Source organism: Rattus norvegicus, chromosome 6 (assembly GCF_021556685.1).
Source record: "Rattus norvegicus strain SHRSP/BbbUtx chromosome 6, alternate assembly SHRSP_T2T, whole genome shotgun sequence".
NCBI classification, from domain to species: domain Eukaryota; kingdom Metazoa; phylum Chordata; class Mammalia; order Rodentia; family Muridae; genus Rattus; species Rattus norvegicus.
In genome coordinates, this window is record NC_141539.1 from 15,968,562 (window position 1) to 15,992,759 (window position 24,198).

At 44.6% G+C, this 24,198-nt stretch overlaps 1 long non-coding RNA gene across 3 annotated transcripts in view; it reads left to right on the forward strand.

Annotated features, from left to right (window-relative positions):
- LOC134479312 (cilia- and flagella-associated protein 251-like) overlaps positions 1-23,554 on the forward strand; it is a 36,958-nt gene extending 13,404 nt beyond the window's left edge. Inside the window, exons 2-5 of one of the 3 annotated variants that reach the window (XR_015622682.1) lie at positions 12,115-12,252; positions 13,955-14,076; positions 17,970-18,375; positions 19,584-20,379. This is a non-coding gene — a long non-coding RNA (cilia- and flagella-associated protein 251-like). Of the gene's footprint in view, positions 1-12,114; positions 12,253-13,954; positions 14,077-17,969; positions 18,376-19,583; positions 20,483-23,323 lie in introns of those variants that run through there. The other 2 variants (XR_015622681.1, XR_015622680.1) reach the window with 2 other exon arrangements.
- The last annotated feature ends 644 nt before the right edge of the window (positions 23,555-24,198 follow it).

The window sequence follows — 24,198 nt, forward strand, 5'->3', positions numbered from 1 at the left end:
CATGCCTGGTCCATCCTGGAGAGTAGATATTTACATCCTCATGTCCTACATTTTGCTCACCTCTAACAGGCTTGGCTAGCACATGACTTATCTTTGAGGTATTTTGGAGGCAGTGCTCCCTTAGCTAAATTCCACTTGTGTGGCTTGAGAGCTCCTAAACAAATATATTAACAAGTCCTTTGCAGCATCACCTGCATGCATTGTGCTGAGTTTCTTTTACCTCCGTTGCAGCTTTAACCAGCCTACCAAGAGTCAGGGATTTCTAGAGGTGTTCTGGAGGGGAAATGGGCCTTCCGTGTTAGCCCTTTTTATGTTATGCCATAGTATATCAAATTTATAAAGAAAAGAAATATATTTCACCGAAAGTCCAAGAGCACCTTGCTGATGCCTGGTAAGGGCTCTCGTGATTCGTGTCTCTTCAGTGGAATTCGAAAGAGCAAGAGACAGCAAGACAGTGACCAAGAGAGGACAAAGCCTACTATCACAAGGATAGAAAGGAGTCTCATGATAGCATTAATCCAGCCTTGAGGGCAGAGACTTTGTTTGTGGTCTCCTCCTCTTTCCTTAACCTTGCTTCTCGACTGCTGCATGGAGTATCGGGTTTCCAACAGAAGGCCTGTGGGGGACACATCTAAACCACAGTGCCTTCTACTCCTCATGAGGGCTTCCAGGAGACTCTATTTAGGTGTGAGACCCTCCCTGGTTGTCCTGGAGCTGGGGGTGACTTTTCTTGGTCATGCCCGAATGTGGATATAGGGGAGAAAAAAACAACCTTTTCTGCATCATTAGGTTCTTTTCTTGTGACATGCAAATTAAAACGATAAAGGACAGATTGTTGGGAGAAAGGGGGCTTCACAGAAAGAAAGGGTCAAAGAAAGAAAGCCACATATGGTAAAACATTTTGGCCCAAAGCAACTCGGGTAGGAAAGGGTTTATTATGTCAGCTTATAATTCTCAGATCATCCTCCATCACTGAGGGAACCCTGGGCAAGAACTCAAGGCAGGAACCTGGAGGCAGGAACTGAGGCAGAGGCCATGGAGGAAGCCTGTTTACTGGCTTGCTCCTCATGACTTGATCAGCCTGCTTTCTTATAGAACCCAGGACCACCTGCCCAATGTTCTACCCACAGTGAGCTGGACCATCCTACATTGATTATTCTTTTTTTTCTTTTTTCTTTTTTTTCGGAGCTGGGGACCGAACCCAGGGCCTTTCGCTTGCTAGGCAAGCGCTCTACCACTGAGCTAAATCCCCAACCCCCTACATTGATTATTAATCAAGAAAATGCCTCACAAGTGTACCCACGGACCAGTCCGAGATGATTTTGCAATTGAGATGCCTTTTTCCCAAGTGACTATGATTTATGTTAAGTTGACCAAAACAAACAAACAAACTAGGAGAGGAAGTAAACCTCCAAAGGACTGATAAAATGGGTGGATTAATATTAATATACCATCTAAAGATGATGTGGTCTGAAAGGTATGTAGGCAAATGGACTGGAGGTAAACTTAGAGGGTGGCTGTGAACCGTGTGGCAGGAGACTCAGGCTGTCACAGTCACTCTCCTCTCCTTGGTGTGAGAGAGGAACGCTTGCTTTTGCAAGTGGAAAGTCACATCCCCGGTCCTTGCTCTAGAAACCAGAGCTCAGTTCTCTCTGTAACCTGATTCCTCTGTTCGCGTCCAATTTAAGCTGACGCCATTGCCCATTTATTAAAAGAAGCAAATCGTTATTTTGAATATGGGCTTAATTATACTTCTTCCAGAATGTGACACGGAATATTCTCAGAGAAAGGAGCTCATATAGGTAGGTCTGAATGCACGTCTATGTATTCTTAGCTAGAGTCTGACCCATAATGGTCTCACCTCTTAGACCATCCTAGATATACTGTGATCTTATTTCTAGTAGCCAAACGAGCTAATCCCGACAAAGCCGCTGGAACGGCCTCTGACGCAGCAGAGGAAGAATTAGGATGTTCTCAGTGGGTGATAACAGCAGGCTACCTGCTGAGTCACTGAGACAATCTATTTTTAATCTGGTGAGCTAACTTCTATTTAGTGTGACCTTATCTGAATGATGTCTCCTGGGAGCTTCTAAAGACCATGCCACTCCCAAAAGTGGGAAAACCACTCGTTTTTTTATTACTCTGACAAAAATAATTATGCCGCTGATTCAGTTAGACACGAAACTTTTATTTTACCAGAGATAAAATAAATATGACCTTACCAAAAGCACACAGGTAACTAAATTGTAATTAATTAATTACTATTAATACTCTGAGTAAAACTAAGTTTTTATTCTTATTTGTATATATTTCTATATAGTAATGACACTAGAGATATTTATGATAAAGTCACATTCTTATTTTACATTCTTTGCCAGTATAGAAAAAAAATTGAATCACCCAAAGGTTATCACATGACCCTACCTCTGATGGTGCTCTGTTCAATGAAGGGAGCTGGGGATGGCTCCGTTGGTAAAGTGCTGGCTTTGCAAATGTGAGAGCCTGAGTTCAGTTCTCAGAACTCACATCAGTAAACAGAAACAAAACCCAGGGTAGAGGCCCAGGCTCCAATCCCATGCTGGGGAGGTGAGGACAGGTGGAAGCTTCCCTGAGCAGCTCCCCATTTAACTGAGCATCCTGTATTTTCTCTCATTCGGCTGCAACTCTGTCCAGCAAAAACCTACTCAGAAGCAAAGCATGCAGGTTCATATCTATCATCTCAGTACTCAGAGGTTGAGGCAGGAGGATTGTGAGTTTAAGGCCACCCCGGGCTACATAGCAAGTGTTTGACTCAAACAAAACAAAACAATTCCTTTTGGTTAAACTACTAGTGTAGACAAGTTTCAATTACATGTAACTGCTGCGAACCTTTGACAAACCTTAAAAAAAATTGTTTGTTTTAAATTAGGATAGATATCCTTTCGAGTCCTGATAGTTACATAAACTATCTGTTTATTTAAGCTACATGATACTGTCTCTTTTAAGAAATGTAACTCAACCACAGCCTGGAATGACCACTCTTGAATTTGTTCTGGAGACAATAACACAAACAGATTTCAAATTTGTGAGTTACCAAACAAAGGAACACACGTTTAAAACAATAACTCTGCCATCAGAAAACTACACACACAACGGGGTTTAGGGTGTAGTTCGGCTGGTAGAGAGCTTGCTTAGCATACCTGCGGCCCTGGGTGTGGTCCCTAACTCTTCGTAAACCCTGAATGGTGGTGCACATCTGTAATCCCAGCACTGGAGACACAGAGGCAAGAACATCAGAATTCAAGTTACCCTCAGCTACATCATGTTTCGGGCCAGCCTGGAAAACAGAAGATCCCGTTCAGGGGAAAGAAAGAAGGGAAGGGGGCTGGAGAGCTGGCTCAGCGGTTAAGAGCACTGACTGCTCTTCCAGAGGTCCTGAGTTCAAATCCCAGCAACCACATGGTGGCTCACAACCATCTGGAATGGGATCCGATGCCCTCTTCTGGTGTGTCTGAAGACAGTGACAGTGTACTCGTCATATATAAAATAAATCTTAAAAAAAAAAAAAGAAAAAAAAAAGAAAAAAAAAGAAGGGAAGGGCAGAGGGGGGGAAAGAGGGAGAGAGAAGAAATATAAGCAAATTAGTAAAATTAAGAGGAAATATTTTTCATGGAATAGTTAATGTATTTCTAGAATTATTTGGGATCTTTAACTATACTTATAACAAATGACGCCAGTTTTGTTTTGTTTTTTGAGACTGGGTCTCTCTGTGTAGCCCTGGTTGTCCTGGGACTTGCAATGTAGACCAGGTTGGCCTCGGATTTATGAAGATCCACCTGATCTGCCCCCTGAGTGCTGGGATTAGAGACCTGTGCCACCATGCCCGGCTACATGACTTTAACTTTTGAACACGAACTGAAACTGTACTTTTAAACTATTTTGCTTATCATTAAGCACAGGAAAACTTGAAGCACAAAGGTGTGGAAACAGTTTCTGTTCCCAAGTTAGAGCCTTTTGTAAGGATAGAAAACTCCTAAGAGTCAGATTTCAAAGGTGAAACATAGAAGGTAATACAGAAAGATTAATTATGAGCCCAGGCACAGCACTTACAATGCTGTGGCACGAGGGTCACCGGGGGTTCGAGACCAGCAAGACCCTATCTTAAAAAAGAAGGACACGATTAAAATAGACATAAACAAAATATACGATTGACAGGAGGGACGATCAGGACAGAAGTTACTGGAGGAGACAGCAGATGACGACAGCAGATGACGAGGCTGAGGGAGAACTGAAGACAAAGCCTGAGATTTATGTCTGTAGTATCTACGTAGTGGCCCTGATTTAGGGTCAGTACTCTGTCAAGTCTAAGGGACACCTGCCACTCCTGACCCATGCTGCAGGGTTGCATCATATCCACGTGAGTGCTGTTGCATGGAGCCCTGTACGGGACGGTCCTGTCAATCACGCCCTTACGTACCAAGGCTTGGAAGGCTAGTGTCGTGTTAGCGTCAAAACAGTTTATGAATGTGTGGTGAGTCTGAAGCAGCGGTGAATCAGCAGCCTCCACGAGTATCTCTCTCAGCGTGTTCCCTTTGCTTTCTGGTTTTAAATGGTTTTTGAATTTCCGTGTATTTTTTCTACGGGTCTACATTCCTTCCATAGCTATTTATAGCACTCGGCTTGTATAAAACGAGTCTCCTCATTCATAAAACGAGGATGGCAATGATACCTTGTCCCACTTACCTAAAAATAGTTTCCTATCTGCAGAATGGGGCTAATAATACCAGCCCTATTGATTTCACAGGGCTGTTTTGAGAACCCGACATGACACTATGTCGGATCAGGCTGACACGGAGACTATGACGCAAATCGGAGCCCTTACCAGAGTTCTGTCCAGCCAGCACACCACCACTACTATATCATCAGCCATGAGTGGATGTGATGCTGACTAGCCGTCTAAAGCCATTAGATGCTTGTGTCCTTTGTGCTTGCTATGACTATGGACGGCTATCTTAAAAGGAGTTGGGGACAACCGATGTGGTTCAGTCACAACGCTGCGATGGGGAAGGCGAGAAGGTGGCTTCAGTTTCTCTTCTTTTCTATTCCGTTCTGCTTTTCGACTTTCCTTTCCCCAAAGGGTCGAACTGCTCTGAGCAGAAGAGGGAGGGAATACTTCTCTTGGGGGAACTTTCTCCTCTTAGGCTTCTGCAGCTTGACTATACTCCACATTGGTGTTTCCCGCAGACGTGACAGGGACATTCGTCTTTCCATGCGGACGGGCATGGCACAAAAAGCAAACTTCTGCAGGACACAAGGGGTTGAGTGGTTGTCCCAGCTCAAGTTCTTTTACACAGAACTCTGGGACTTTAGTCTTCCCCTAAATGTCTAGCTTTCTTCTCCTTGAAATTGGCAAAAGCCACCCTCTCCCCCCAACAAAAAAAAAAAAAAAAAGGCTGACTTCAGGCTGCCCGGGTACCCAGCACACACCACCATTGTAGTGTTAGGAGAGCCCTAACTTCCTGCACTCCACTCTCCTCATCTGGGAAGTGGATATTGTTGTCATTAATTAACTAATATGTTAATATTTGAGGATACAATGATTCAAAACATATAACTCACTCAGTGTTTTATGCATGATATCTGTATAATAGTTATTTATTTATTTATTTATTTATTTATTTATTTATTTAGATTGCTTGTTTTGAGAGAGTCTTTCTATATAACCCAGGCTGGTCTCAAATTTAGAATCCTTCTGCCTCAGCCTCCCAAATTTTGGGATTACGCATGTGTGATCATTTGTATATGCTTGGCCCAGGGAGTGGCACTGTTAGAGGCGTTGCTGTGGTCATGGTGTCTGCTCATAGCAGTGAAACTAAGACACCCATGTATGTCTCCATGCTCGGCCCTCAGGGTAGCGTTCATAGCACGCATAACATTTAGGTTCTCAACCAGTTTTTCCTGTTTTGTTTTTTTTTTTTTTTTTTTTTGGAGCTGAGGACCGAACCCAGGGTCCTGTATTTCTTAAAATGATGTATTATGCATGGATATGCAATGCAATATATATGTATATATATGTAATATATGTATATATATTATTTGTATATATATATAATACATTATGATTAAAGTATTCATGGTTCCAACATGCTGACAAAAGGGAAGCACATCAGTAGACACTCTCACTTTTTATCCCAAAACTAAATAACTGTTGTATCTAACTACATTAGTGGTTAGTAATTATCCATAATCATCCAGATTATCTCCTAATGAAGATAATACTAGATATATTTATTCCTTTGTGGACATTGGGACTTTATTAAAAACAAAAAAAAAAAGGGTTGGGGATTTAGCTCAGTGGTAGAGCGCTTGCCTAGCAAGTGCAAGGCCCTGGGTTCGGTCCCCAGCTCCGAAAAAAAAGAAAAAAAAAAAAGTTCTTGCTCTTAAAAAAAACAAAAAACAAAAACCACATGCTTTTAACTTTCTTGAGATTTCTTTGTGGGTTTTATTTTACACTATAGGCGTGTATAATTTTGTAGTCTGTTAAAGTTTCATTTACTTTACACTTTAGAAATGTACTGCTATTGTGGTTGTGTGCACACCAGAGCGTGCTTGCGGAGGTCAGAGGACGACGTTGTGGAGTTGGTTCTCTCCTTCCGTTTTTACATGAGTTCCAGGAATCAGACTCAGGTCTTCAGGCTTGTGAGGTACCTGACCTGCCGAACCATCTTGCCACTCCTAAATTAGAATTTTCAATGGAAATAAACTCTTGACCATCCTGAGGGAAAAACATTAGGGAAAAAACCTGAAGAATGTTTTGCATCCCCCCCCCCCACACACACACCCTTGTAGCTAATTCCAATTATTAAGGTTATTGCTCAAGACCTTCCCTCAGTAATCTCCCCACCCCTCCCAGCATCCACACAGCAAAGCTACTGTGAAAAACTGGAAACCCAAATATATTTCCAGTAGCAAACAGTAAGCTACAAAATACTCCTTAAAGGAAAAGGGATGGGAGAAAGGTATGATTTCCTCCCACTGGTGTAATGGAAAGAAATAAAGAAACATGAAGTATTAAAAAAAATCAAATTAAATCAAACAACAAAAACTATCTAAGGCCAGGTGGGCAGTGGTAACACACGCCTTTAATCCCAGCACCAAGGAGGGAGAGGCAAGAGAATCTCTGTGAGTTTGAAGCCAGCCTGGTCTACAGATTGAGTTCCAAGACAGCCAGGGCTATACAGAGAAACCCTGTCTTGAAACAAAACAGAACAAAATCCCTATGTATAAATCCATCATCCTAAGCCAATAAGCTAAGACTTAGGTATATTCCCTTCCGATATGTCTTCTGTGCAGCTTTGCGTGTAAAATCATCTCCAGTGGTTTCGCTATTTTTTTTTTTTTTTGGAAGTTCAGGTGCACTGGGTTTTCTCTGCGTGTGTGTCTGTGTGAGAGTGTCCGATCCCCTATAACTGGAGTTACAGGCAGTTGTGAGCTGCTCTGTGGGCACTGGGAATTGAACCCGGGTCCTCTGGAAGAGTATCCAGTGCTGTCAACTGCAGAGACATTTTTCCAGCCCTCATTTTCACTTCTTATAAACTCTACACGAAAAGCTCAAAGAGAGCTGGCGGGTTTTGTGTGCCGTTTTTAGTTTGTATTAGTTAGGATTAACTTCATCTGTGGGTATTAACAACCCCCACCCCAGCAACAGCAGATTGAAGTTTATTTGTCTGCCAAATAAACGTAGGCAATGAGGGTGTCTGGGATCGCCAGGGATCAACGTCCTTAGGTTTCCGCTGCTTCAGCGTCTCCGGGGCTGTGAACCCAAAAGATTTCTCTAGCTGCAGCTGTTGAAACCACAGCCAACCAGCCAGACGGAAAAGACAAGCGACTAGCATCCTCTCGTTCTGGATGGAATTTCCTCCCGTTGTCTTCCTCTCTCAATAGTCGGTGCTAAGGGGTACGGTCACATGGGACTGTGAAAGAGGCTAGACTTGTAAAGGCGATGGCATGCCGCCATGTGCTTGGTTAAAAGGTAGGAATTCTACGGGTAGAGAGATGGCTAAGCCACGAGGAACTGATTCAGGTCCCCGCACCAGTATAATAAGCTAGGTACTGCGTGTGTGCCTACAAAGCCCAGCTCTCAAGTGGGCGCAGGCAGGAGGATCACCGGGACCTAGTAGCCAAAAGAAGTTGCCAACTCCAGGTTCAGGGAGAGACCCTGAGGAAGTCACAGTCACACAGACGTGCACACATGCTTATCCATGTGCTCACATACGAAGAAATCAGCAGTGTTTGGAAAATTAAGGGTCTTACTTCTGCGGAACACAGGGAGACTAGATTTTGGAAGACAAGTAGCAGACTTGTAGCTGACGTCCTGTCGATGCTTTGAGACCATATCTCGCTCCGTTGCCCAGGCTGGTCTCCAACTCCTGGGCTAGAGTCACCCCCTTTCCTCAGCGTCTCACTCTGGGATTCTCATAATCCCCGGCTGGCCTTAAATTTGCTATGCAGATGAGGATGACTCTGCATTTCTGATCCTCCTGCCTCCACCTCCCACGCTATGTACCACCACCACACCAGAGTCAGTGGGGTTTTAGGGATCAAACCTGGGGCTTGTGTTAGCCATGCAAGCATTCTACTAACTGAATGAAAGCAGCAGTCAAGCAAATATCTTAAAAGGTATTTCTAACCTCCCGCCCTGATGTGTGTGTGTGTGTGTGTGTGTGTGTGTGTGTGTGTGTGTCTCTGTGTGTGTGTGTCTGTGTGTGTGTGTCTGTGTGTGTGTCTGTGTGTGTGTGTCTGTGTGTCTGTGTGTGTGTGTGTGTGTCTGTGTACATATGCCATGTTTTTACCTGCCGTGGCATTCATGTGGAGATTGGAAGGCAACTGGTGAAAGGCAATTCTCTGCTTTTACTTTGTAGGCTCTGGGGCTCAAACTCGGGTCTTCAGCTTGGTGGCAAGCACCTTTAGTAGCTTAGCCATCTTGCTGGCCCCTCTATGAGCATTTTTTAATAAAATTAAACAACAAAACTGGCTTATTTAGTTGTTTTGTAATATTCGGTATCTTATTCTCTCTCTCTCTCTCTCTCTCTCTCTCTCTCCCTCCCTCTCTCTCTCTCTCTCTCTCTCTCTCTCTCTCTCTCTCTCATTTCCACTCCTCCATTCTCAATATCACTTGGTATCTGACAGAGACCAAACAGGACTCAGACACAGGACATCTGCATTTTGCATACCATTTCCCCTCTGTGATTCTGTCTTACTGTTCCATCTATCCATACGTAGGAAGTTTTTCTGACCTACATAATGTGGAAGAAGACTCATATCTAGAAATAAAAAAAAATTAAAAAAAAAAAACTTGTTCAATATAATGTAGCTAGAGGTTGGCAGAGGTGAGAGTTGAACCCAGGACTGTATCATTCCATTCCCACCTGTCTTTCCCCTGGCACAGTCCATGAGGGGTCAGGACAGCCTTGGTAAGAACTGAGAAGGCCGAGAAGTTAGAATTTTCATCTATAGAAGTAGACGCTCCACAGTAGCTATCGGATTCTTTGATGCGTGTTGACCACCATCTGATCTATCAAATTTCCCAAGTTTACAACGTCTTTAAATCTGTTTCAACTTATACCCAAGGGTGATGACACACACCTTTAATCCCACCACCCACCCAGATCTCTGTGAGTTCGAAGCCAGCCTGCTCTACGTAGTGAGTTCCATAGCAGCCAGGGCTATGCAGAGAAACCCTGTCTCAAAAAACAATTTGTTCCCACTTGTATGGAGTTACATTTTTTTTTTTTTTTGTTCTTTTTTTCGGAGCTGGGGACCGAACCCAGGGCCTTGCGCTTCCTAGGTAAGCGCTCTACCACTGAGCCAAATCCCCAACCCCGGAGTTACATTTTCTTACTCCTTTTTTTTTTTTTTTTGGAGCTGGGGACCGAACCCAGGGCCTTGCGCTTGCTGGGCAACCGCTCTGCCACTGAGCTAAATCCCCAACCCCGAGTTACATTTTCTTACTAAAAATCTAAAAATTGTAAATTTTTATTTCCTCACATATTCACAAACGCTTGCTGGGAATATTGTTTCTAGACTGGGTCAGACTTTGGGAGCAGAGATAAACAAGCCAGCACTTGTACCCAGTTCACCAAATCTATCTCCTTGAGAAACAGATAAACAGCTAATGTAACAATGTAACAGTATCACCACGCAGCCAGGACAGTGTAATAGTTTCTTCTCAGCCCACCCAGGGGAGTCAGGAGACACCTGCCTGCCTCAAGCCACTCTGAAGTGGTATTTGCACTATTCTAGAAGCAGCAAGGCCAAGAAAGGTTTGTGTGGAGGACACGTGGAACACAGGAGGTTGTTTCTTAGGATTCTTGGTGTCTTCATCATCTGGAAGATAAAATGCTTTTATCCTCTGGAAACAGGGCAAGAACACCCTGGAATGAAACCTCACAGCCTGTTTTCAGAGGAGCTCAGCTAGGTCTAGTGGCCTGCATCAGGAGTGGACCCAGGACCTGGTGGTCACTGGGCACGCACTCTATCACTGTCAACAGCCACAGCCCCTGGTTCTGGTTGCTACCTGCTGCTTCTGCTGTTTCCACAAATGGTGAGGTAACCAATAGTTGGAGTGTCATTTACTAGCTACCGTTGTGGGCACAAGGAAATGTAGAGCACTGAGGTAGCTTGGAACGGCTCTCCACAGTGACTAAATTATGGAAGAACATCACTCATCATCACAGCTCTGGCTCCAGTTCCCACCTTTTTTTTTTTTTTTGGTTCTTTTTTTCGGAGCTGGGGACCGAACCCAGGGCCTTGCGCTTCCTAGGTAAGCGCTCTACCACTGAGCTAAATCCCCAGCCCCTCCAGTCCCCACCTTTACCAAACCATCTGTGTTGTTGGAGAATCACCCCAAATGTGTTAGCGATGCACATTTTCAACTCATGTCTCTATGGTTCTGATCCCACAGCCTTTAGACTGTGCCCAAGAACCTATAATCTTAATAAGTGGTTATTCTTTTCGGCATGGTCCAGGCACTGTGCTTTGAAAAACATTGAAGAGGGTGGGGGAAGGGACAGAGTCAGTAAAATGCTTGTTGTGCAAGTTTGAGCCCCAAGACGCCCCACCCCAAATAGCCAGCATGGAGCATGGTGGCACACATGTTATCCAGGCACTGGAGGAGGCAGAAGTAGAGAAGTAGGCCTCTGGGGTAAGATCTCTCTCTCTCTCTCTCTCTCTCTCTCTCTCTCTCTCCCTCCCTCCCTCCCTCTCTAGCTCCCTCCCTCCTTCCCTCCTCTCTCTCTCTCTCTCTCTCTCTCTCTCTCTCTCTCTCTCTCTCTCTCTCTGTATACAAACAAAAATAATAAGTTGGAAGTGTAGTTTGTTCAATGGTACAACACCTATTATGTACATGTCCCTAGGTTTGATCTCCAGAATGGAAGGATGAGAGGGAGGAAATTCCACGTGGAGGCTAAAAAAGAAACCCTGAGTTTCCAGTCCCTGCTACAGTCACAGCAGCAAACAGGGCTGGGGAGAAATTATGGTTATACTTGAACTAAGAATAAAACAGAGCCATAACTGCGAGGGTCTCAATTATGTCCTCAGGGTTCAGGCCAGTCATTCCGGTTTGTGTGCAGCCTGGCACTCAAGTATCTTTAACTTGAATCTCAGCAGCTGAATGTTAGTCCAAGTTGTTTTTAGTTGTCAAGGGGAGAGAGACATTTGCTTGTCCTCAAGGGCATTGCCTCTGTCAGGTTTCGTTTATGTCTGCTGATGGATCTGGGTTGCACATGTCTGCACCCATGCTCTCAAACTCTTGGAAGCAGACACAGTTAAAGTTTGGTCAACCAAGCGCAAACCATCCTGGGGCTGGAGAGATGACTCAGTGGTTAAAGGCACTGACGACTCCTCCAGAGGATCTGGGTTCAAATCCCAGCACCCACGAGGCAGCTTAAAATAGTCTGTAACTCCAAGATTTACGCTCTCACATAAATATACATGCAAGCAAAATACCTATGCACATAAAATGAAAGTAAATACATAGAAAATGTGAGCAGACCATCTTGAGGGATGAGACAAGCTATGTGCACAGAGAACCATACAGTATGTGACAAGTGACTTTAGTTTTATGTGTTTTTGCAGTGCTGGTTGAAGAATTGGGGCTTCTCACCTGCTAAGCAGTCTCTTTACCTTTGTTTCCCTGACTCCAGAATTTGTAAAATGTTTGGAGCTGGGGAGATGGCTCATCAAGTAAGAATACTTGTTCCTGCAGAGGCCCAGGTGTGATTCCCTGAAACCACATAGTAGCTTACAACCACCTTGTGATCGTTTGCATGTTCTTAGCCCAGGGAGTGACACTGTTTGGAGGTGTGACCTTGTTAGAGTAGGTGTGTCACTGTGGGCATGAACTTTAAGACCCTCAACCTAGCTTCCTAAAAGTCAGTCTTCAGATCAGATGAAGATGTAGAACTCTCAGCTCTTTCAGCCCCATGCCTGCCTGGACTCTGCCATGTTCCTGCCTTGATGATAATGGACTAGACCTCTGAACCTGTAAGCCAGCCCCAGTGAACTGTTGTCCCTTATAAGAGTTGCCTTGGTCATGGTGTCTCTTCACAGCAGTAAACCCTAACACACATCTGTACTTCCAATTCCAGGGGATCCAATGCTCTCTTCTGACCCCTTTAGGCACCAGGTGGTACACATACATTCATGCAGGCAAACCATCATACCCATAAGATAAAATCAATATATACAATGTAAGAGCTATTATCGTTGAAGGAGGGGGATTGTCACTGTGGGAGGGGAATGTGCAGGCCATAACCCCCGTGTGGAGGTCAGAGGACAACTCTGTTCTTTATTTCCACCCTACATGGTCTGTGAAGGTTGAGTTCAGGCTGCCAGGTTTGTGCAACGAGTGCTTTAATGCTTGAGTTGTCTTCTTGACCCCTGACTCCAGAATCCCTTTTAAGATTTATTTATTTTTGCTGGGTGTGGTAGCACTTGCCTTCAATTCCAGCACTCTGGGAGGCAGAGGCAGGAGGATCTCTGTGAGTTCCACAGTAGCCAGGGCTATGTAGAGAGACACTGTCCCAAAGAAATGAAAAAGAAAAATAATATTTGTTTTTAATCATGAGTGTTTGTGCATCATTGTTTGTGCATCATGTGAGTGGAGGTGCCCTTTGAGACCAGAGGCATTGGGCCCTCCAGCTAGAGTGATATGTTTGAATTTCCTGGTGTCATGGTGGGTAAGAAGAGCCCAGGTATCTCTCCAGCCCCTAACTCCAGGATAACAAACAAAACTATATCCTTTAGAAGTCAGGCTGTGGGGCTGGAAGATGGCTCAACAGTTAAGAGCACTGACTGATCTTCCAGAGGTCCCGAGTTCAATTCCCAGCAACCACATGGTGGCTCACAACCATCTGTAATGGCATCTGATGCCCTCTTCTGGTATGTCTGAAGACAGTTGTAGTGTATTCCTACATAAAATAAATAATTCTTTCTAAGTGAAAAGAAAAAGTCAGGCTGAAAATGTAGCTCAGTGGTCTGTCTAACTCAGTGTAGTGAGCCTGAGTCCCTGAAATCTATCCTCAGCACTGGGAGTGAGGGATGGGTAAAACACTAGAAATAAGGAGAAATGTTTATGGAGGATCCAGAATTGTACATCTGTGTTACAGTTGGATATGATGTGTCTCCCCAAACACTTGGTCTCCCTGAGTAATGCTCAAAGGTAGGCTTAGGGGAAGTGACTGGATCATGAGGGCTGTGCATTATCAATGAAATAATCCAAATTCATAGTTTGATGGCACTATAATGGAAATGAGGCCAGGGGCCTTATGGAGAAAGTAGGCCATGGAGTGTTTTGAAGGATATACACATACATCATATACGCATAAACATAGACATACAAATAATATACATATATGCATACACACACACATACGTGTATGTATACATGATCTGTGGTATTCTCTTCCCCACCCAGCTCTATGCTTCCTGCTTCCATGGTGTGAATAGCTTGACTTCACCATTGCCACAATGTGCTGCCTCGCCCCAAGCCCATAGCAACCTGGAGCCAGCCAACCATGGACTGAAGCCTTTGAAACCGTGAGCCAAAATAAATTTTCCTCCTTTTAAATTGTTTGTGTTGGATAATTTGTCATAGTAACAGAAAATTGACTGTGCTTGGGTACATGTACACATGCACATAAAAATATACACCATATACACATACATATACATAGACAGGTCACAGATCACCACAAACTTAATGTCTCCAAGTGACCTTTCCTTCTTAGACCGTATTTCTGTGGCTTGGGGCCTGAGCTCATCTTGGGCTCTCCACAGAGAGTCTTGCAAGGCTAAAAGCAAGGTAGAGACCAGACTGAGTTCTTATTAGGAAGCACTCAGGGATCTGTCTCCCCGAGGCTGATGTTCTAATTCCCATTAGTTGCTTGCATTTCTCTGCTCTTCAGGCCACCTATATCAAGTGCTCTCCTGCACCCCCAAAGTTAGCAGGAACCCACTGAGACTTCACCTTCATAGATGCATCTTCTTTTGCTATCAGGACAGAAAACTACTTTTAAAGGGCCTTCCACATCTTAAGGTTACCTAATGTGAGATTATATGCAAAATTGTATTGTAGCGCTGTCGAAATTCATGTCTGATTGTCTAACCAGGGGATGGAAACCACACTGATTTTAGATTCTGCCACTGTATAGTCAGTCTGTGAGCCTATCTTATGACATTTGTCAATCAGGTCACTAGTTAAATAAAAATTTCCCATCGGTCCTTTACTGAATATGTCGTACCATTCACAGCTGAGTTACAAGGAATCTTTCTAGTCTGAAAGATATTTGAGGTGACCAAAGATGTGCAGTCTACTCCAGACTAAAACCAAATAGGCAGCAAGTATTTTCAATAAATGATTAATATACCATTGAGTTAGTGTTTAAGCTGTTTTGCGTTTTTATTATATTTATGTATTTATTGTCTGCGTGAGTATACTTGTGTGCCAGAGTGTGGATGTAAGTGTCAGACAACAACTTCTGGGAGTCACTTTTTTCCTTCCATCCTGTGGGTCCCAAGAATCAAACGCAGGTTCGATTGCTTCAAAGCAAGCCCCCTTACCTTAATATACAAATAATATTTGTATATTTGCTTTAATGGAGTGCTTTAATGAAGATTCACAACACATTACTTCAGGCCCTTTGAAGCCCGATATGTTACCTTTTGCCTCATTTCCCACCCAGAGAACAGAAATGTAACTGCCACTTCCCTTCCAGGAAGCCTCCCTCTGTGCTGGAATGAGACTCTGACACACATCTTTCTGCCCGTGAAGCTCTTCCCTTTGTCCTAGTCTGCTTGCTCTCTTCTGTTTCTAGAACTTTTATAAATGCCATGCTTCCCCATCCATAGTGTCTGGCAACACTTTACTTCTAGTTCAGGATCTTGCTCAAACCCTTCTTTTCCCCATGCATTTGGACCAGCCTGGCCTTGAACTCAAGAGATCTGTTTGCTTCTGCCTCCTGAGTGCTGGAAATAAAGATGCACACCACCACCATTCAGCCAAAATTCTTAATGAATAAATAAATAAAACTAGCTAGGCATGGCGGCACAAACCTATAATCCTTGCACTCAGGAGGCTGCGGCAGGAGGATAACAGAGTTTGAGGCTAACCTGAGCTGCACAGTGAAACTCTGGCTCATGTGGAAAAACAAAAGTAGGCTTTCCTAATGAGTGTGCTCCTGGTTGGGCCACTTATAGCCAGGCTTCGGTCCTAAGTGTTTAAGAAGTTCTGTCCGCTCAGGTATTTTTAAAGTGAGTTTGGGTGGTTTTCTTTATCTTTGTTTATTCGTTGTATGTGTGGGTACAGGTAAAGCATAGCTTCTGTGTGGAGGGCAGAGAACATTTAGGAATCAGCATAGAACTCCTTTATCTTCTGACTCTACCTGCCAACTCCTAGGGTGTCGGTAATATGGCAGTACTCCTAGACAGACATTATTGCAATTACCATTCTAAGTTAAAATTTATTTGGCTATTCATCCTACCTTCTTTCTCTCTGTTTCTGTGACGAAAGTGCTTAATGACGTAGTAATTTATTCCCTGTCCACAGCAATACAGACGACCAGCAGCCATTACCCAGCATGCAACGCTGTTCTTAGCAGCCCTTGCAGCCGTAGGGCATCATACGAGGGGAAATGCTGTCAGCTAGTCCTAAGTAGAGTCCTTTAGGAAAATGTCTATATTGCCATGAGTTTCTGCTGTACTGAAGACCAAGAGAAATATATGCCTAAGACACAGAGCCTCACGTTGCCCATGGGTCTCCTTGAGGGAAAGAATGGAGGCTGATGGGATATTGAAACATTTCAAAGTGGCAAACAGTTGGGCTTAAGCCACGGCTTTACAGAGTCCATTTGTTTCAGCCGTTTAGTGTCCATAATAAGAAGAGCTCATTTACATATCCTCATTTGCATATCCTCATTTGCATATCCTCATTTACATATCCTCGTTTACATATCCTCTCAAACATCCAGCACATGGGTGGTGTGGTTCCCACAGAAAAAGTTTATTCAACAATTATCCGAAGGAGGCGCATCATCAGCGACCTAAAAGCCTCCATGCTCTGATCCTGAGGGACAGCCGGCTTCATCTCTGTGGGAAGAAATAACCTTAAGACATTATGTCCAGTCACTGAACACAGACCTCCAGCCGGCACTAACTCTGAGGCAATAGGGTGTGGGTTCTAATCAGCTCATGGCTTATGGTCAGGAGCCTTGCTGAATTTTACCCATCTATGGCTCCTCACAAGAAAAGGGAGAAAGAAGTTGAACAGGGCTATCCTCCTCTGCCAGTCTCCTGTGTCTAGAATTCCTTCAGGCGTTAGCAGCCTCCATGGAGGGTTTTCTGACCTCCCTGCCTCCCTCACCTCACACAGAAAAGGGTGCATGGGATGGCCCCTCCCTAAGTACCCAGGAGTCTAAGTCTTCCATACAGCTGTCACTGTCTCAAGCTTCTGTCTCTCGGTTTCTTCCATGACAGTTCATGAACCCCTCTAGAGCACCTTGTGGACCCTCTGCCTAATATAACACTGGGAAAATAATAGCTATTTCATAAATTATCAAGGAGTGGGCTTCATAGAGTAGCACACTCTATTTATTACTGTTAGGACCTAGGTAAAATGTTAAGGTCTAAGTAACAGTTACCTGGCTAGCCTATGATTATAAGGAAACTTTCTCTTATGTTTCTGCTGTTACTAGGAAAGTTTCTAATGCCAAGATTGATTACACATTCTCTTGTGTTCTGTGTCCTTGGAAAGCAATCACAATAGAAGTGAGTAGAACTGTTTTGTATAGTTACCCACAAATAAGCTTGAACTGGAACCAACCACCCAACAGCACTTCCTGCACCTATGTATAAGGTTTTATGGGTTTTGCCTTTATAAGCTGCCCCTGGGATGGGTCCCAAGATAAGAGAGACACCTGCACCAATATAAGAAACTATTTGAAGTAAGTCTTCCACTTTGAGTAGGGGTCTAATGAGGTTTTAATTCCTAAGACCTCCCTGGGTACTGACATCCTACTTGATAGAAAAAAGACATGTACATGGGTAACTGACATCCTGGTAGACAAGTTAAGACATGAATGTTAGACAAGGCAAGTCCCCTCCCACAGCTGAATACCCCAACCACTGGAAGCAGGTTAAATGTACCACAAAGACATGTTCCCAAGGAAACCCCTATCCCTAAATCCTGATTGGTGAAATGACTTAGCACAGATGCTTGTGGATTGGAGGCTTAAAAACCCTGTAGACTCTTAATGAGTCATAGTTCAGTTCCCAAATCTGGATGATGGCCCTAGTGGACCAGTCTTGGGGTGTATGCTCAATAAACTACCGTGTCTGACTGAGATCAGTGTTCATGTGGTTTGTGAGGGGATTCCTGGATCCAACGATGACCATAAGAGACAACTTTCTAATAGTCATTTTGCTATTGTTTCCAGACCCTGTCAAAATCTGTAAACTCAGCATTTAGAAGACAGAAGTAGGAGGATCCTGACTGAGTTCAAGACTCACCTGAGCTATACACCGAGGGCTTTCCTCAAGGGGGAAAAATAAGTGAAAACAAAAACAAAACAAAACACCCTTCTTTCTTCTATTTTTGTCCCATCCTCATTTTCTATGTTGTGACACTTAACACTGCCTTTGTGTGTGAGGCAGGGCCCGTTGGCCTTCCTAAGATATTTCATTGCAGAGGTCCTCCTTGATTATTAACATCTGATGTTTGTCCTTTATTACACTGGAGACACTGAGCCAAGACATAGGACTAAGTGAGAGTCGAGTCAGGAGCCTCGAGTCTCTTGATCCTGGGATCAACTGTGAAATGTCGCAAGAGCAAGCCAAACATCCGTGAGTGTGCACATCACAGAAGGGCTCACTTCCCGGGTGGTCTGCATGGTGCTATCCGGAAAGCAAAATAAAATGTAAGACAGATAGAAGCAGAACTTGGGGCAGGGCCTTTGAGAATCGAAATTTGAAAACCTAAGTCATATCAGAGTTCCCTTTCACCTAGAATAGATTGCAGTTCTGTGCACATTAATTTCCCTGAGGGTTTTAATCTGTAAATTAGGATCCTTGCTACATTCAAATCTGCCTGGAAAGGAGGGTACTGTGCTTTAGAAAGAGTCTGGTATAGCTCTGTTCTGGTGACACACATTTTCAGAGAGGCGGCGTGCCACTAGTGTGAACATAGTCCCTGCCAAGTGAGGGAGAACCAAATTCACATATGTTCACACCCATGGACTGTCTGTGCGCCTCCAGAAAGTTACTCATGCTCCCAGTCTGTTTCCTCACTTCCCCAGAGGTACAGCGAGTGTCTGTCTGCCTTATTAGCTAGGGGTACGGAGAGTGTCTGCCTTACTAACTTTCGGGAGAGTGAATTATGCACCGTCTGTACAGCACTCCGCAGAACACCTGCATGCGCTGTGCTCCGGGTAAAAGGAGCCCCAGGGTGTTCACATTTGCTGTTTCAAGTCCTTCTCGGTAGCATCATAGCTGTGAATTACAGGGGAAAACTGAGACTCGAGAAATGAACTCAGTTGGGTGGAGCTGTGCCTGCCTGTAATTCTAGCTCTTAGGAGGAGGGATCAAGTTCAAGGCTAACCTCAGCTACAAAGTTTGAGACCAGCCTGGGCTACCTGAGACATCATCTCAAACCCTACCCACCTACCCCTCAAAAAAGTTAAAGAAAGACGTGACTCCTCAAAATTAGGCCACAAGAGCAAAATAATGACTTTTCTACCATCCATCCATGTAGAGTTTAAATAAAGAAAAGGAATCGAAAATATAGCAAGACCCATGTGGGGAGTGAGCGGGACCAGTCCTGCTGACCGCACAGAGACACCTTCCAGATGGTACAGGAGAGGCAGGGAGGATCCCAGAGGCAGATTAGCTGCCTATGCTATGGGATGACAGATGACACTGAAGCATTGTCTCGGTGAGGAAGGTGTCAGGGGCCTCTGTTCCCTCAGCACCCACACAACCGCCTCTCACCCTCTGCTTTGCCAGTTCCAGGCCTCCGCAGGCTCAGTGAACATTTTCTTTTCTTTTCTTCACAGTTTGGAAGACTTCTCTTTGTCCTTAAGATGTCAGAGGATAAAGGACATGGCCTCATCCTCCCTTGCGCTGAGAGGAAGAATTCTCGGACAGAAAACTGATCGATCCCCCCAACTCCGCTACTGTACTTGAAACAGCTGCTCCGGCCTCCCTTCCTCTCTCCCTCCTCCTTGTCCCAACGCTGAAGTCATGGTGCCTAATTTAGGCCACTGTCATAGTTTCTACCCGCAGCAAGATGATCTCTCCACAAGCGAGTACATCTCTAGCCTGTTCTTAAGGCAAAGTCAAGGGCTCCAGAAAGAAAACCAGGGCCAGACATGTTCTTTCTTGTTCCCTGTCTTGGCTCTTGCTTACTGTTCTAACACATCCGGCTTTGTTTTGTTTTGTTCAGAATAGTTGAAGTTTCAGAAGCACAACAACAACACAGGTTAAAATCCCCTACTCGTAGGAGTTTCTAAGGATAGTCACTGTTGATTTTGTGGTGTCCAGGACTGAACGTAGGGCCTGACACAAGCTACTGCTCTACCAGTGAACCCCTTCCCTCCAGTGTTTAAAATAACTGGCAGAGGTATAGGTGTTGGTCTCTCTCCGACTGAGTGTCCTTGCAATGGGGCTATTTTTGTTTAGAGAAAGCTACTCAAAGAGAAGAACAGCAGGGTTAAACAATCATGGGACAGCCTGTCCTCATTACTGGTGTGAAAATGCCACCGAATCACAGGGACAGAGGGTTAAATCAGTAGAGACGTGAACTGTTAATTTCCAAGGAAGAGATGATTGAATTAAAATAGTTGTCACTTCTTTCTCCAGAGGGACTGGAAGTCCCTTTAGTCTTTAGTCTTTTTTTTTTTTTTTTTTTTTTTTTCGGAGCTGGGGACCGAACCCAGGGCCTTATGCTTGCTAGGCTAGCGCTCTACCACTGAGCTAAATCCCCAACCCCTAGTCTTTTTACAATTAGGTAATTCCATGATCCAGGAAGACCATGAATCACTTTATAGATTTCCCCAGTTTGAGGGAAGGAAAATATTCTATTGACACAAAAATTTCTTTTCTTTTTCAGTTTTATTTTTTATGTGGATGGGTGTTTTGTCTGTAAGTATGTCTGTGCACCACAAGAATGTGTAATGCTCAGAGGCCCAGTTACAGACAGTTGTCAGTCATCCTGTGGGAGCTGGGAATTGAACCCAGGACCTCTTGAAAAGCACTCAGTGCTCTTAACTGCTGAGCCATCTCTTTAGCGCTGAAGTTTTCATTTTAGCAAGAACTTCTTTTTGGTGGAAAGTGGCAGGAGGGCATGTGTATAGGGATGCACAATGGTCATGAACTTAGGTTTCTTTAAAAAAAAAGATTTATTTATTGTATGTAAGTACACTATAGCTATCTTGAGACATAGCAGAAGAGGGCACCAGATTTCACTACAGATGGTTGTGAGCCACTGAGATTTGAACTCAGGACCTCTGGAAGATCAGTCAGTGCTCTTAACCACTGAGCCATCTCTTCAGCCTGAACTTGTAGATTTCTGTCTTGCATTTTGATGGTTTCTACACTGATGGCATTAAGCACATATTTTAAAAAATCCCTTTCTAGGCTAAAGCAGAGAAAGTCACTACTTGCAATGTATAGACTCACTGTCAGTAACTCCTGCTGTTGTTGTTGTAGTTCTGTTCTTAGAAGTAGGATCTCTCGGGGTTGGGGATTTAGCTCAGTGGTAGAGCGCTTGCCTAGGAAGCGCAAGGCCCTGGGTTCGGTCCCCAGCTCCGAAAAAAAAGAACCAAAAAAAAAAAAAAGAAGTAGGATCTCTCGTTCAACTTGTGCCCTGCCAGAATGACTCCTACAAAGAAAGGTGGCAAGAAAGAGGAGGAGGAGAAGGAGAAGGAGGAGGAGGAGGAGGAAAAGGAGGAGGAGGGAAAGGAGGAGGAGGAGGAAAAGGAGGAGGAGGAGGAAAAGGAGGAGGAGGAAAAGGAGGAGGAGGAGGAGGAGGAAAAGGAGGAGGAGGAGGAGGAAAAGGAGGAGGAGGGAAAGGAGGAGGAGGAGGGAAAGGAGGAGGAGGAGGAAAAGGAGGAGGAAGAGGAGGAGGAAAAGGAGGAGGAGGAGGAAAAGGAGGAGGAGGAGGAGGAAAAGGAGGAGGAAGAGGAAAAGGAGGAGGAAGAGGAGGAGGAAAAGGAGGAGGAGGAGGAAAAGGAGGAGGAGGAGGAGGAAAAGGAGGAGGAAGAGGAAAAGGAAGAGGAAGAGGAGGAGGAAAAGGAGGAGGAGGAAAAGGAGGAGGAGGAGGAGGAAAAGGAGGAGGAGGAGGAGGAAAAGGAGGAGGAGGAGGAGGAAAAGGAGGAGGAGGGAAAGGAGGAGGAGGAGGAAAAGGAGGAGGAGGAGGAAAAGGAGGAGGAGGAGGAGGAAGAGGAGGAGGAAGAGGAGGAGGAAAAGGAGGAGGAGGAGGAAAAGGAGGAGGAGGAAAAGGAGGAGGAGGAAAAGGAGGAGGAGGAGGAGGAAAAGGAGGAGGAAGAGGAAAAGGAGGAGGAAGAGGAGGAGGAAAAGGAGGAGGAGGAGGAAAAGGAGGAGGAGGAGGAGGAAAAGGAGGAGGAAGAGGAAAAGGAGGAGGAAGAGGAGGAGGAAAAGGAGGAGGAGGAGGAGGAAAAGGAGGAGGAGGAGGAGGAGGAGGAGGAGGAGGAGGAGGAGGAGGAGGAGGAGGAGGAGGAGGAAGAGAAGGGCCATTCTCTCATCATTGAGGTGGTGACCTGAGTATAGACCACCAACATCCACAGCACATCCACAGTGTGAACATCAAGAAACATGCCCCTCGGGCACTCAAAAAAATACAGAAACTCATCATGAAGGAGATGGGAACTCCAGATCTGTGAATTGATGCCAGGGTCAATAAAGATGTCCGGGCCAAAGCAATAAGAAAGGTTCCATATCAAATCCGAGTACGTTTGTCCAGAAAGCATAAACAGTATGAAGATTCACCAAACAAGCTCTCCACATTGGTAACTTAAGTGCCTCTGTTATCACACTCAGGGATCTACAGACAGTCACTGTGGATGAGAAGAACTAAACCGCTGGATGTCAAATAAAGTTTCAGAACTGCCTCAGGCAATAGAGAAAGAAACAAAGAAAGAAACAAAGAAACTAAAAAACAAAGAAACAAAGAAAATGAAACCTGATCTCTTGTAGCTCAGGATGGCCCACAACTCACTATGTAGCCAAGGATGTCCTTTAACTTTATCCCTCCCACTTCCACCTCCCCAGTAATGAGATTACAGGCATGTACGACCATGTAGTTTTATGTGGCATTGAGGACTGAACCCTGGGCTTCCTGCAGGCTAGGCGATTGCTCTACCGACTGAGCCACATCCCCAGTCCCTCACGAGCAATAACTTTTGATCTTGTTTGCACAATCAGACATTTCAGGGCCAAGTTGAACAAGATTTCAGAGAAGCAAGGGCCTATAAAAACGCCAGCTTTCCCTGAAAGCCACGTCGTAAACTCACTTCTTAGAAGCCCGTTCTTTGTGAAATGAACTTTTTGAAGAGTGAATAAGAAATTGTAGAAATCCACAGAGTATTTGGTAAAACAAAGAGTAAGGGTGGTGGTGAATGTGGTCAGAGAATGTTTACAGGCATGCGTGGAAGGCTCACCATGATGTCCCGTTTTTGGTTAATATACGCTTGTAGACTTTTATTTTATTATTATTATTTTTTTTGGTTCTTTTTTTCGGAGCTGGGGACCGAACCCAGGGCCTTGCGCTTCCTAGGTAAGCGCTCTACCACTGAGCTAAATCCCCAGCCCCTGTAGACTTTTTAAAATAGGAAATCCACCAGGTAGAGGACCAAAGTTCTCAAATAAATGTTAGCTGATTCGTTGCTGCTACTTCTCTAGTGATGGAATCCAGACTTTCACACATGCCAGGCAGGTGCTTTACCACTGAGCTGTACGCCCGGATCTTCTCTTTCTGTGTACTGTTATTACTAGACACTTTTAATCTAATCTTTGTCTTTGGGATTTTATTATTGTCATAAAACACCATGACTAAAAGTAACTTGGGGAGGAAAGGGCTTATTTTACTTTCTATGTCCCAATCACAGTGCATCTTGGAGGGACGTTAGGGCAGGAACCAGGAGAAGCCAAGCCCATGGAGAGACACTACTTGCTGGCTTACCCTTCATAGCCTGTTCAGTCTGCTTTCTTATAGCACGGCCAGCCTAGGGGTGGCCCTGCCTACAGTGAACTGGGCCCTCCCCACACCAAGCATCATCAAAGCTCCAGAGTAAGGGTGAAAATGCCCGTCTTAATGCCTAGCTTAGGACACTTGGCAAGTCTTCCCTCTGTCAAGGCACTAGACATCAGGAAAGGCCTGACACAGCCAAGACTTGACATCACTGTGCATGGTCTCACTGAGACCACCTAGCTCTGTCCTCTCTCTGCCAAAGACATGGCTGACCACAAACCCATAAGCCAATTGACGCCTTTCTTCCTGTTCTTTCTTTATCTGACATTTTCTGCATCAAAAAGTGTTAGGTGCAGCTGCTGGTTTGTTACTCACAATCCTTAGGAGGATGTGTGAACTGTTTAATATCTGATGAGGCGGAGACCTTGAGATGAGGACCTTGACACATGTAGCACCCCAGG